This window comes from Lissotriton helveticus, chromosome 3_1 (genome assembly GCF_964261635.1).
Source record: "Lissotriton helveticus chromosome 3_1, aLisHel1.1, whole genome shotgun sequence".
Lineage (NCBI taxonomy): Eukaryota > Metazoa > Chordata > Amphibia > Caudata > Salamandridae > Lissotriton > Lissotriton helveticus.
Window position 1 is genome coordinate 556,635,851 of NC_136061.1, and position 15,244 is coordinate 556,651,094.

At 42.8% G+C, this 15,244-nt stretch overlaps 1 protein-coding gene across 1 annotated transcript in view; it reads left to right on the forward strand.

Moving 5' to 3' along the window:
* Positions 1–15,244, forward strand: part of IGF2BP2 (insulin like growth factor 2 mRNA binding protein 2) — a 463,616-nt gene that overhangs the window by 129,252 nt on the left and 319,120 nt on the right. The gene's annotated exons all lie outside the window — the stretch shown is intronic.

The following is a 15,244-nucleotide window of genomic DNA, read 5'->3' on the forward strand; positions in this document are numbered from 1 at the left end:
AAGTAAATTTACAGATCAGGTGCTCTCTGCTACCTCATTTGACAAGAAGTAATCCATTTTTGGTGTTTAGCGGGTATTTCCTGGGATGCAACAGGAACTCCTCGTTAAAAAAAAAAAGTTAAAGTGTAAGAAGATATGGGGAACCCCCTAAGTAGCCTCAGAAGTATATTAACAATATATTAGGAGCTTCACTAAGTAATTGTTTAATGCACTTGTTCCATAGATGTGTGCATGCTATCAAATTAGCAGGTGTTCTTCTCATCGTTGGATTAATTAAATGAGTACCTGCGAGTTATGACATGTGACCTCTGCTACTGGAGCGTGGGGCGGAGGGGGAGTTGGGGACTCATCTATTCCCTAACTTCTGACAAAAAGGTTTGTTTGTTTAAGGCTCTGACATTCCAGAGGGTGAAGATCACAATGAGAAACCATGTCAAATTCTGATGATGAGAGTAATGATACGAAGAGGCACATTGCAAGATGGCTGTAAACAGGCCCCTATCCTCTGCTTTCCCCTCTCCTCCAGAAATACTGGAGCCTAAGTGACGCCGGAAATACTGTATGATCCTAGAGGGTCCTCTGTGTAATGGGGAATTACCAGTTGAATTGGGAATTGTGTTTATGCGGACAACCCCTCTGTTTGTAGATCATGAATACAGTTAAAGCGCAACTGTCAATTGTCATCTTCCACTCCCTTAAAAGGGACGCTGTCTGGCTAGCAGGATCACTTGCCCCTGCCAGTCTCGTATTGCATATACTTCGCCCTCCATAATGCCTAGAAACATCTTCGAGGAGAGGGTGACCGCTCATTCCAGAACATTCGAGAGCACGCTGCAGACCTTATTCCAATAATTCTGGTAAAGTTACCCGTCCCATGTAATGTGGAAGAATTCCCCAGGTATCTGCTCACATTTGACACACTTAAGAGATGTACCTCTTCCCATCCCTCAGATGGATTGAAGGGAAGGTTGAGCCCTATCAGGGTAATTAAGCTGAATTGGACAACTTTGCTGAAGGAGCTAATTCACAGCAAAAAAAGTACTGCGTTTATTCCTCATTCTCACCTTGATCTTTTTGATTACTTTCAGCAGTAAAAAAAATCTTACCTGCGATTTGGGGAGGATTGATAATTCCAGTTGGACTGGTAGCTGCCGTTATCAGCTGTATCAGAATTACAGGGCCACTTGTAATGACTTGCCAACTGGGACACCAGTACTTATCCAATTACACATTTACAACATAGCCTAGACAGAACAGCAACTGACAAATTGTGTTCCTGGTATTGTAACTGTGCTAAAATTGAGATAAAATTTAACACAGTATTAGGGTTAAATGTCTCAATTGAGACAATGTACCACTGAATAAGAGCAACACTTGGAAAGTCGGATGTACCTTACAGTGCCTAGCAATGGTGAGCAGAAGGTGTCTTTAAAGATATAATATATTTTGCTGAACAAGGTTTATTGGAGAGTCCTTAGTCTTACGTGTAATTTGTTTCAATTTTGGGCATTGTGAGCACTCTGGCAGAGGTCATGTTGAAATAGCTGTTAGATGAGACAACCCCCTTTTTATTATCTTTGGGAACCTATTGTGCTCTTAAAAATAGCTCTGTCCTCATTTTTACCACTCACACATACTCACTCTCCTGTGAACGTATATCCTCTCCATCATTCACAAACTCGTAAGTTGTCTGTCTTTTTCCCTCTAGGCTACTCCTTTTGTTTCTGTAGTTTCCTCCCCTGGCTTCTCCTCTCATGTCGTTGTAGACAATCCTGAGACATTACTTTGACCTCCCAACCTGTCTCTTCGAAGTACATTTTCTAATTGTATCATTTGATCCCAGAATGGGTGTCCTTTTACTGTTTTTCGTCTCAACCCTACTATGAGCACATTGCTTTCCATTGCCTATTAGTTGTGTTCACACTACTTTGCCTCCATACTAACTTTACTTTTATGCTCATATTTTTAATTCCACCTAGCTCTGCTGTGTAACGCATGGACTATTCTCTTTGATTTTCGACTGACATTGCACATTGTTCCTCTGTCTGTACACAAGGCCCACCATCTGTTTTGACTTTCTCATACACAAAACCCTTATTTCTGAGTTTGAGCTAATCTCACATTGATTACCATTGTTTCCTCTTCCTTAGGTTTTTTTACTCAATTTCCTCTCTACAAAATACTCTGCGGCCACCACAGTTGGATCATCCCTTCACGTCACCTTTTTAGGTCGAGCGTAGCGATAGCGTAGCGATGGACCTTTTGTTGGCGTGTCTGGGGGAATGTGAGACAGCGATCGCCCACGCGCCTCGCTGTCTCAGAAACCTTCTCGTGGGCGCGCACAACGCCGTGCCTCATATTCCCAACACTCACGCATGCGCACATACACAGCCACACGCATACACAGCCACACGCATACACAGGCACACACAGACCGCCGCCGCACCTACACACACTAGCGCACCTACACGCACACACAGAGACCCCCCCCCACACACACCAGCGCACCTACACACACGCACGCACGCACACATACAGAGACCCGCCGCCGCCATCGCACACATACACACACACACACACACACAAGCGCACCCCCCTCCCCCTAGAACTAAGCCCCACTTACCGCCATTCGGGACTTCTGTAGCCGGGGCTCTCCCTCGGGCATGGGTGCCCCGCCTTCAGGCACTCCGTGGGCGCGTGCGCAAGACTTCCGAAAACGGAAGTCCCGCCCAAAGGAACTGGCTCGTCCGGCTCGTACAGGCGTCTCCAGCGACTTCCCTCACTGCTAGTTCTTCAATACTTTGTTTTCCTCGGGTAACTACACACAGAAGATGTTTCCTTACTTGTTTAATTAGTCTCTCCCCACCCCTCCTCTGAGATCGCTGTTTATTTTTTAATAATTAAATAATGCAGTCCACCCCGAGGATCGAACCCTGTTCTCCAGCTCCAACGTCCTCAGCTTCAGCAGCGCGCGCAGCCTGTCATCTCTTTGGGTCAGGTTACAAATGCTTTCACTTTCGTGGCCTAGCTGCAGCTCTTGTTTGGGAATAGCCTCTGATAGGTTTTTGCTGTTCCGTGCCGCAAAGGGTTGGGCGGGTGAGGGGTAAGTGAAAAGCTGGCACAGGGGGGAGGCCGGCTGCCATTGCATGCTGATTAAAACATAAATGTTACCAGCTGGTCAGTGAGTTTCTATTTGAGCGGCCCAGCGCACACCAGGCTGCTTTCCGGCTGCCAGAGAACATAGATGTATGTAAACACACTATGCCAGGGCAGCTATTTGCTGACTTCCCTGTAACCTGATGTGAATCTTTGTGCATAAAGTTTGGCGCAAAGAAAGAATCTCCTGCAACCTGTGGAAATAGTGAGAATGTAGCTCACACGCCGCACCTTGCACATGGCGCTACCCCTCAAAGGTGTATTGCACCCATCTGCTAATTTTGGTGGCACTCGAGTGAATTATTGCCTAAAAAAGGTATTTACATTTTTAAAACAGCTAGATGGAAATTATGCTCAGCTGCTGGTCATATTTGTCTCTCTTTATTATCCGGTCAACATTTGATATGCAGAAAAATGTGTAAAAGAGGCCAGCTCAGCGCCTGATTTATTGTCCGTAATTAGGATGCAGCGGAAGTGAGCGCCTCACAAGTGTGAAGAGGAAATGGAGCCCACAATCTCAACCTCACTCCCTAACCACCCACCCTCCTCCCCCCTTCCTGACATGCATTACCAACACCCTTGCGCTACAGATCAGACTGTAAAAGGGTGACATTTATGTACAAATAATTAATTTTAATAAGTTTTACCTGATTTACAGTTATTATTATTAGTAAGGTTCTTTCAATAGCCAGCCAGAAGCTGAAAGAGGTCGCGAGGGCTGGGGTCATCTAAAAAAAAGCAATTTTTTACATTTCATTTCAGGACAGGAAGAACGTTTGTTAAGTTCTGTTTGCTCTTATGTGATAGCCCTTGCCTGCTGGTTACGATGTTAGGCTCCCATTAGTGCCTAGAAGGGCGCTCTGAAGCGCTTGCTCCTGGCTGCTTGGTTTCACTTCCCGTGCTTCGTATTGCAGCCAGCTTGCCGTGCGGATTCATTGCACGAGTCCGAGCATAATGGGCTGTACAATCTGACAAGTATTTCTAAACTTGCTCAATAAAATACATTGAAAGCGTGCTTTTCTTAATTAGCTCGCCATTTGGAATAGCGCAGAGAGGCTTCCTTCAGCAGCAAAAGGCAGGCTGCAAAAGAGCACGTTTGCAAAGAAAACACATGCACAGCAGACATTTATTTATTCAGCATGGGAACAGAGAACAGACACAGAGCATGTTGTTATGTCATGTCCATAATAATGGCTTGCATTTTTGTAAAAGTCTAGAAGTTTATACGTTTTATTACACATTCAGATACACTAAATTTTTCCTCTTACATAAAAAAAGATTTAAAATTATTAACAGTTAAATAAACATTCCTTTTAGTTTCCCCGAGTGTGATGCCCACATGCTCTCTAGGGTACGGATCTTACTCCAGCCCCGCTCAGTCACTCCCTGTAGACCAACAACTGCAACCATTTAAAAAAGACAGATCGGTGCTTACACAGCAACACCTACACACCACATACACTCCCTAGTATGTACCTATAGCTCGCTGTCTGTTAGATGGCACCTTGGCACTCCATTTCGGGACTTCCTTTGCAGTATGTCTTATTTAGTCTAATAGCACTATTTTCATTAATGTGTTTCTCCTACTGCAGGCGCAACATTCTTTCTTGCAACATTCAGCGTGCCATGCGCTCTTTCACTTTCTAAGCTGCACAGGATAATAGCGTCCGGTTCTTTGAATAGGTCTCGCATTTACAAGAGTTTGAGCTATTGGCATTGCACATGACAATGAATTTTATTCATGTGTTAATTATCAAAACATATAAATAAAAGGCATTGTCATTTACAAAGCCAACAGCTTAAACTCTCGCAAATGCGAGACCTATTGCATTGCAAATGCTTGTTCACTTACATATCATTGCCACCATCCTTGATCCCTTTTCATTTCCATTTTCACTGTTCATTTATTGTGATTAGGAATATTTCCTTATCTCTTATACCTCTATATTCACATTGGCTCCTAATGCTTAGCTTCACAGTTTTTTCTGAACTCTTTTAATCTCTGTTCTGCTTAGACTCATTCTTATTAATTGCGCTCATTCAAACTCATTACTCAAGAGCAACACTCCCTAACTTGAATATGTCTCCTGCTCCACTAAAGTTGCTTTGTATTTATTTATCTATTTAGAAATGATGGAGTTTTGTAAAGTGCTTACATGTCACCACACTGTGCACTCCAGAGCACTCCTAGAGTAGGAAGGATGGGAGGAAAATGTCAGGGATGAGAGTCTAAATATTCAAACATATGCTTTGTCCAAACATTTGGGCAAGGAATTGATGAAAGTCTTTACCGTCTTTACCGAGTGGGCTTAGTCAGATGGTGGGTCGAACGCTCTTGCGAACAGAACGGTTTTCTGGTCTTTCCTAAATTAGTTGTTGTCTACTTGACTTTTCATTGCAGATCATAAGGTATTCCAGATGTGTAAGCCTTAGCAGTTAGTTGATTTCAGTCTTTTTTAATAGATTGTATAAGTTAATGGGCATTACTAGATATAAGAGTCCTTGTTGGCTGGTAGAGTGTTGCCAGTGATTAGAGATAGTTGAGGAAAAGATTTGTCTAATGCTTTAGGCATAATACATAGTATTTTGAACTTGAACCGGGGGACAATGGATCACTTTCCTTCACCCACTTATAACCCACTTTTTATTTATTCTCCTAAAACTACCTTGGGTGGCACGGTCTTGCGCGGGTTTAGTTGGCACTACTTGTGCAGGACCAAATACATTATCTGGTTCAGGTGCTGTTCCTTCTGTAGGAATATGAGCTGCTCAGTGAAAATCCAAATTTTCTGTTCTGTTTTGCTGCCCTATATAAATTCGTATTGTGTATTTCTCCAAGACATTCACATGCTGGCTGGTGTGCCATACTACATGATGCTATCTCACCAGAAAGCTGGGTACACTTGTACATTCAGGGTACACATACACCTATAGTGTTTTCTCTCGCGTGCAATGATAGTGTCGCACTTCTGTCAGTCAAGTAACATCTGTTCCTTCAGTCTATCTGAGACACAGACTCGTCGTCCCTCCTGAGTTGTCCTTCTGGAGTGCCCTATGATCTTTACGCAGTGCGGCACATCTCCTCATCTGACTAAGAATGGCTGTCATTCCTTCGAATGTGCCTCTCTGGTCCTCCTACATGTGGGGCTATGCCAGTGATCCCTAGCTTGTAAGTGTCAAGGCGTGCTCCAGTGGGAGGTATGTCGGAAGATCCCTCCTTTGTGGTGCCTGCTCCCGCTGGTGCTCCATGGTTCTGATTGGTAGCTCTGCATGGTGATTTGCTGTGCATCGTCCACTTACTGTCTATCATCTGTGGCTCCAGCAACTCCTTTCCATTGTCAGTGCCTCCGAACCTGGTGGAAGTGGGATCCCTGACAAGGAGAGTCTTGGGAAATCATTGTGGCTTTATGAGGTCTTGTGGCTGGCAGCCTAGCCATTAGGACCTCTCTGGTCCGACCCTTCCACTCCGGTTAGGGGTCCTAGCCCATCATGAGTTCCCCCTTCAGCGGTAATGACAAGTCCCGAATATCCTGGCAACTTAGAGGGCTCCAAAATAACTGAAATCTACTGGAATGTTGACTCCTATGCTCCCTACACATGCAGTCATCCATTCAAATTACAGCACGATGCCCTGCCATAAAAGAACCCATCATCCCACTAATTCCTGCTTCATCCTTGTTGGAGGCTATAACCTCCCAATTGATGGCATACCTGGTGTTCAACAAACAAGGCACCTGCAGCAGTCCTCAAACTCACACGGCACATTCACACATACTTACAGGGAAGGAAACCTGCCACTCCTTAATGGTATTTATCGTTGTTTCTAATTTTTATAATCACTTTTATTTGGATTTAATATTGAAAGTGATTTCTTAGGTTTATTGCTAAGTTTAATTAAATATATTGGAAATTCTGTATGGGGAAGCATATTTTGTACTTTGTTTAAAAACAAATGCATTATTTACAAATATTCTGGGGTTTCTGAAGCTCAAAATATTAAACTCTTTGATACGCTTGCTTTTCTGCTCTTGTAGGATCTCAAAGTTAGAAACTTTTGGCACCACCTTATATAATTTTAGTTGATGAATGGATGCTGTCAACACATTGTTAATATATCCTTTCTTTGCTCATCTGACACGTATCAAAATGAAAAAAATATACAGTGTCGCTGACAACCAATAAAACTAAACCCAAATGTGCTTGGTATCCAAGCCAACTTCATAGCATCAAATAGCACGCTATGTCAGAAGAAACACTTTATGCTTCTAAAAGAATGAAGAAATTAGGTGTTAGAGACTGTTTGAATATAAAGCAAAAATAATAAAGTGCTACTGCCTTGGTCTACTATTTCTAAAGTGCCACTGCCTTGGCCTACTATTTCTCAAAACTTCAGTACTTACAAGAATTGTAACTGTTGTCCCCTTGTCAATTGCATAATTAATAAAGTAGAAATCACTATATAGTAACGCACAAAAATAGGACCATGGATCAACCTCACCTTAGCCTTTGCTTGTTGCAGGTGTCCTTTGGATCAGTCCATGTTACAGCTATTTTGTGTTGTAGCTGTCAGCCATGATGTATGGACTTAAGCTGGTTTACATCTTGCCTGTGGCATGGGACAAACCAGACCAGGTTATGTGAACCTTTGTATCACATGCATGGCCCGCTGCTCCGGTGTGACACATCATTAGAAGTAGAGTCCCTTACAGGTATTGCTACCAAAGAGAGGGTATCAGAGCCAGGCAAAGACTTCAGGGGACCCCCCCTTGATTAGATTTTGGTAGTTCACATAGCTGCTTCCAACACTTAGGGTCCGATTATGATGTTGGTCGGAAAGGCTCCGAACGGCATTTGGTTTGTACGAATCTGATTTGGAACCAGTGTTTCCGACTGACTCGGAAACACATCCGACCAACCGATTACGAAAGTCGGAAACCGTTTGAACGTTCCGACTCGGTTTCGATTGGCATTTGGAGAAACAGAGTAGGTCGGAGCCAAATCGTACAGGGCTACAGACCGTGTTTCCAACCGACGCATTGCGATGTCTGATTCAGACAGCCTTTCTGTATCAGTTTCTCCAACACGGATCCAACTTTGTTTGTCCATAGAAGGCCCCCATTCACCTGGAGACCTCCGGTTTGGGCCCATGGGGGTAACCATGGGTTCCCTCCTTGCAACCAAGCATAGTGTGGCAGGCACCATGGAGTGCCCACCACAGTGTGCAATGTTTTCTGCAATCACCCCATTTCTCAATGGGAGCCTGTGTTGTCGGTCGTAACACAGGCTTCCATTGAAGTCAATGGGAGTCCGACTGAACAGTGTTTGGAAACGTCGTAATCGGTCGGTCATATCCCCGAATCCGATTCTGTCAGATATGATTCGGAGACCAAGTCGGTCGGAATGCTTTCCGACCAACATCGTAATGAGGCCCTTAGTATGGTATCTGAATGTGGTGGGAGTCTTTGAAGGGTAATGTCAAAGTTTGTTTATGAATAACACAGAAACCTAGGGGTCTTGTATAGAGGATTAAAAGAGAACCTCAGTGCATTCTGGAACTACTCAAAATGAATGATGGTTGAAGTGGAATACCCAATTATTCAAACAGCAGGTATGTTAGTGGTTGTGGAGAAGAACCCGCTCGGTTCATAGGATTCCCATCAAAGTAGTGTATGATCAATTTTATCATCTGGTCATCCCTCAGGGATAATGAGTCTCTAGATCATTGAGACCAAATATTACCCTGTAGGAGAGGGGGTCACTGCCCACAAGCACATAGTGACCAAATGAAAATGTATCAATGGGTAGAAGTGCAGTGCGAAACAAAAATTAGTGGTGAATTAAAATAGGATAGAGAACCAATAATTAACAATTTTATTAGGGAAAAGGTCTCTTCCTAATTAAAAGAACAGTGCAAGGGTGCAGTGTGAAACAAATTTACTGCAGAAATGGCCAACATGTTTCAGCCTACATGGGGAAGACCCAAGGCTTTCTTCAGGGCCTCTGTTCGTGACGTTGCTACTGCAAATGTGTATAGGCATAAGAAATTTTTTCCTAAGTAAGATAAAAATAAATGAAAGGATGCAGAAGATTGATTCTTGTTCCTCCGTGTAAATGGAGCCTAATCGTGATCTAAGTAAACACAAACATAAACAAAGAACCTGTTTTCAAAAAACTAGGAACAACAATATACCATTTCACCATTTGGTAAAAGAATGGAAAACTCACTCACCCAGCTCTACCGGGGAATGGACCTCACCTCACCTGGACTCAAACTCAGGGTTAAATGAGGCCACGCTCTAGGAACAATAAGGAAACAAAGCAGTTGAGATGAAAGTGGGCAAATCAGTCTCTTCTTGCTCCAACTCGTATCCTCTCAACATACATATCTAGATTCCTTACTCCTGAAATCTTTATCAACTGTGCTCTCTCAACTCGCAAAATGCTCTACTTTAAAAATTAACCTCAATCCACAACTCTCGAGTAGATTATATTTACAACCAACTCCAGAATATCTATTTATAAAAGATCTTTTCTCCAAGAAATTACTTATGCAGATTGCGAAAGGACTGCAAATAACCTTTCATCCCTGCTAAGTCACATGGTAAGTTTATATTTTGGCTCGCTCTTAGGTCAAAGCTTATAAACAGAATGTAGACATACTGCAGACACAGGCTAAGTATGTGTTGGAACTCACCTCTCCGTCGTTACCTCATGCAGGTCCCGAGTTTGGGGGAGGCAACGAACGGAGTAGGCGAGGTGTTTTAATTAATCACAAGCACAACCACGCCTCTCTGCAAACAATTGATTGTCAAGGGGAGGGCGTAACTAATGAACTGTGCGCTCGATATCATAATAATGTAATCCCACAAAGCGCATACAATTGAGAGCAAATTCAAGAAAAGTAAAAGTCTAACCTGCCCCTGTGTACTCGCTCGTAACCCGGAAGAATCAAAGATCACGTGTAGAGATCATGCGTGATCTCGCGATGTCTCCGAAAACTACAGAATGACGTCACGCCTAGCCGGGCTGTAGTCTCTTAAGGAGCCCGGCCATTCAAACAGCGCGTTACACCGTAACAGGGAAACAATGCATGTCATACAGCCAAAACAGAAACACCCCATGGCAAGTAGGGCTATTTTATGTTATTGAAAGACCATGATGTGAATGGATCATAATGTAATGTATAGTATGGTATTAGCAAGCCATCATCCAACTAGTGGATAATTATTTACAGCACCTAAATTATGTATCTGCCAAGAAAAGCTGTGCTGGAACGAAATGTCTTTTCATCAATCAAAACAGCTGTTCAGGAGAGCTTACATGGTAGTCCATGGTATTTCATCGTTAAGCCCATGGCTATCCAAGCGCAAACTGTATATCCATTTTTGTTCTTTAAGGAAAAGAAACCTAGTCACATCACCAATGTGCTATGGAATGTGAGGTTTATCCAAAACTGACCAACTGAACTCTGTTTCTTTGTGATTTAGTTCTAGAAAATGTTTCGTCAATTTGGACACATTTTTCTTGCACTTGAACGAGCTCTTGTGTTCCATCATGCGTGTACGGACTTTACGGGTCGTCATTCCTATGTACCTCTCATTACACGGGCATGTCAACAAATAAATGACATTCGAACTATTACAATTCGAAAAGTGTTTTAGCACCCATGGTTGGTCCGTTCCTATGTCAATTTCTGTAGTTTTGCATCTTTGTGCACACATAGAGCAGCCCCCGCAAGGATGGTGTCCCTGTACTGGTGGAAGACCCCATAGGGTTCCATCGGGGTCTTGTGATTTCTCTTGTGGGCGGGTGTGTACTAAGCAGTAAAACAACTTTTCGAATTGTTGTTTTACTGTTTTTTTTTTTTAAATGCTTGTTTTTACCAGCTATTATACAGAGGAAAGCTACATTGCCAGTTCATGTCTGCTCACCCTGGTGGAGAGCGAGTTTTACAATTTATACAAGTTCCTCAATTGGACAGTTACATGTGCAGTTCATGCTGACGCCCTTACAGAGGAGAGCCAGGCACACCTACAAATTTGTAAAGATGCGATAATAGGGTGTAGGTAGCCTTGCTTGTGACGTTGACTAGGCAGTGCTCAGGGAGGTCGGCATGCAGAAGATGAAAGGAAGGAGTCATTTGAAAGAAAACGAGTCAACTACTGGACGTTTTTTTAAGTCCATGTCGGTTTCCATGCCGGGTTTATAATAAGACTGTCGAGGCTTTTTGAGACAGCATGCAAGCTGTAGAAAGAAACATGTTAGCCTGTGTTGCAATATCACTGTAGGCCTTGAACACATGCAAACAACATACCACCAACATGCACGGGTAAACAGACTTAAAATAAATATGGTTTCATTTTCACATAAAATCGAATGGAAGGAAATCGCAAAACAGGAATGTTGTATTTTAAATGTTTTGTGCTAGAGATACTACACTCTTAAAAATATATTATAAGGACATAGCAAAAGGATTATTGCACTGTTTGTTGTTTTCTGAGCCCCAGGAGCTTCAAGTACAAGCATTTCCATTGGAAACAGCAAAGATTTATTTAGAGAATTTGTTTTTATCCATATAGTTTGATATATTATAGCAAACAGAAGTAAATAGAATTGCAAGATACATTTTACCATTTTAGCATGTGTTGTCTACAGTCTTCTGAAACACCAAGGTGGCTGTTTGAAGGCTTTTTTTAAAAAAAATTTAAAAGCAAATTCTGATGCGTTTGTGATACTGTACACACATTTTTGTTGGGATGTATTTTTATGTTAAGAGGTGCAGCTATAATTGTGCTAATTTCACTATATTATTGATGCGAAGAGCAAGATGTATTTTTGAAACATGTTGGAGATTAAAGTGAAAATAATGCTCTTCTGTCACTTCCGAGAGACATTTCTGCGCCATGACACAGAAAGGAAAATGCCGAATACCATAAACTCAACACTTTGTAGCTTCATTTTAGATATTTTTTTAGGACTTGTCTAGCCGACCGCTTTTGGGGATTTCATTGTTAAAGATCTTGTGGGCCATCCCAGCTACTCACAGTGGGCTTAGAGCCCACCAATTGCTTGCATTGATGTGCTTTGTCATTTGCTTGCTTGTTATTGGCTTGCCTCCTGTTCTTGTTCGTTCGCGGTAGAATAGCCTCTTTTGATTGGTTGACTTGCATCCTTCCACTGTTCACATTTGAGGAACTACCTTTTTACTTTTTCTTTCAGCATTCCATGAGGTGCATCTGTTTTCTAGCTCTCTCTCATATGTGCTGTTTCCCCTTGTAAGCACCACGTTTGTTGCAACATTGTCCTGCTGTCCTCCTTCCTTGTGTGCTGGTTCATTGCTTTCCGCACTCTTCTTCGATCCACTTCCAGTTGCTTCTTCTCAACTACTTTCCTCACTCACTCCTCGATTTCTGCCCCACCCCTCGTAGTCCTTTAAATATTTGTATTGTAGGTTTTTTAAGGGCTCAGCAGCTGCCATTTGCTGGGGGTTGGGGAGGGTGACACTCCGCATGTAAGCTTTTAAAATGTGTATTTACTGAGCTAAGCGGCGTCCACATTGGATCAGTAACTAAAAAACAAAATAGCAACCCCGTCGTTCTGCAGGTGTGCTCATGCGTAGCGACGCACAAACACAGAGTATTGCATATGCATGCGCCTATGGCAAAACACCGCAGCCAGGTGTGACTGCATCATCGTGCCTTTTTTCGGTGCACCTCCCCCCCACCCTCCTCATGCTGCACTGCATTGGCTAAGCCAATAAGTCAAAAAGACGCATTCTATTGGCTTTGCTAATGCACCTTTTCCATGTAGACTGAATAGTGTCATAGCACTAAGCCACCTATAATGAAGTCCTGCTGAATAGGAGGAAGCTCTGGAGAGGTACAAATGTCAACAGAAGAGATGGGATTCCAGAAAATGTATTATATCCGTCTCAATGCTTTGTAATCACAGGTGTTGGTATACAACTCCATGGCACTTATTTATGTTATTGACCACGGAAGGATGAAAGTCTGAGTTGACCACTGGTGAGGAACCGTAGAAGGAACTGATTCTCAGAGCATCTCCATAATTCATTCTTGAACATTGTAAGCGTGCCTTATTCTACCTCCACCTTCCCCGTAGACTGAAGTGAAACTACTTTGACCTCGAAGTGGTGGACAAGCTCAGAAATACTAGTTGCTTGTGTACGTAAATCTGCATAACAGATAGATTCAGTGCTCTCACCTGCTGCACTGCATCTGTCGTGCCCAAGCTCTGTTTCTGAGAGGCCCATGTCCAGCAGGTCCAGTGACGACAGGACTCTGATGATTCACGCTCTGCCCTGGCTCTTCTGGTGAGTGACCTTCTCGTATGTCTACACCTCACAGCAGACATTATTCATAAGCTGCTGTGAGTCAGTGTGACGTGATGAAAGCTCCAGCTACTGCTGTCCCGAGCTTTTGTTGGTAGACCGCCTCCGGCCTTTGTTGGCCACAGTGAAGTTAAGCATGGGCTTCTTGCCATCCCAGCAGGTGCGTTTTCAGATGGTGGTGTGGCAAAGAGCGGTGCTCTGGCAGCATGAGCAAAGCAGGTGGTGGTGCCCTGCACAAATGACTGAAATGCAAACAGATCGAGTAACTTACAGTAAGCAACCCATGCATTTTTATTCACAAACCTTGAGGCGGCAAGGTGACGAGCAAATGAAATACCGGGACACATGCTTTATTACCAAGCTAAGTCACAACAGAGCTCTTATTAGATGCCACAAAGTCCACTTGTAACATCTTTGTTAAACCATTGCTTTACCAAATTCTCCAGTATATCCGATGTTCTCTTATCTTGTGGCTCTTGTGAAAGCTTAGCTTGTATATGTATATATATATCGTGAACAAGGGAGCTTGAACTCCCGAAACGCGTAGATGCTATACCTTGTCCTATGAAATAAAGTGAAGACTTTTTCTCTACCTCGGAGTGCCGGATGACTTCCTACTTGCTTGTTTTTGGGTGATCTAATCTCCAATATATATATATATATATATATATATACACACACAAAATAAAAAGCTATTGGAGAGGAAATGACATTTATGGAACTAGATATTTCGGACTGTGCTAAAGAGCCATATAGACACTGACGAGTGGACAAGTTATCAAAGCACAGACTACATGGTTAACTGTGCACTGGGTCCTCCTGTGTGACTGTGTACACACACACACACTCCTACACACACACTCACTCCTACATACACACACACGCACAACACACCGAGTGTGCACAGTTAACCATGTAGTCTGTGCTTTGATAACTTGTCCACTCGTCAGTGGTTATATGGCTCTTTAGCACCGTCTAAAAATATCTAGTTCCATAAATTGAATTTCCTCTCCAATAGCTTTTGAATTGTTTTGCTTAAAGTTCTAAACTGTAACTCCTGATTTTAATGCCTGTCTTCTTTTTCTAATAGTGCACAACTACACAGCTTCTTTGCCATTATCTCCCCAATAACCTCCCTTATACCAGAGCTAGCCCGCCTCATCCGCTCCCAAGCTGTGTTGCCAGAGTGCAGAGAAGTGGTTGCAGCTATTACTTTTCACAGGTTAACAAACTTTAACTCAGACTCCTAAAAAGAACAGGAAATTCAGTAGATCGCCAAAACGGGCAATTCAGGTTTCTTTTGAAACGATTCTCCCCAGTTTCATTTGAACATGGTCTGTCACCTTAAGAAAAATCACAATTAGTAAATGTATTTTAAAATGTCCCGCAAAGGTTATATGGGGTGACCCATATTGTGTCCTTCTGTGTGCTTATACTTTGCCTCCTTCTGTGCATGCGAAAGCCTTGGAAGCAATAGATTGCCTCTGTGACAAGACATGGTTGTTTGGTTGACATTGTTTCCAAATAAAAACATTTGCACCATCTTCTAGATTCGCTAAAGTGAGTTTTTTACAGCTCGCTTGACAAGTCGTCGTGGGTGACTATCCCTAAAGTTACAAAGAGAATCAGTGCATTTTCACGAGTCTGTTCCAGACAGAATGGTTTACCTGAAAGATTAACATTTCCCCAATACTGAAAGTTTATGAATATTAGCCACTGTCATGTGAACAGTGCACC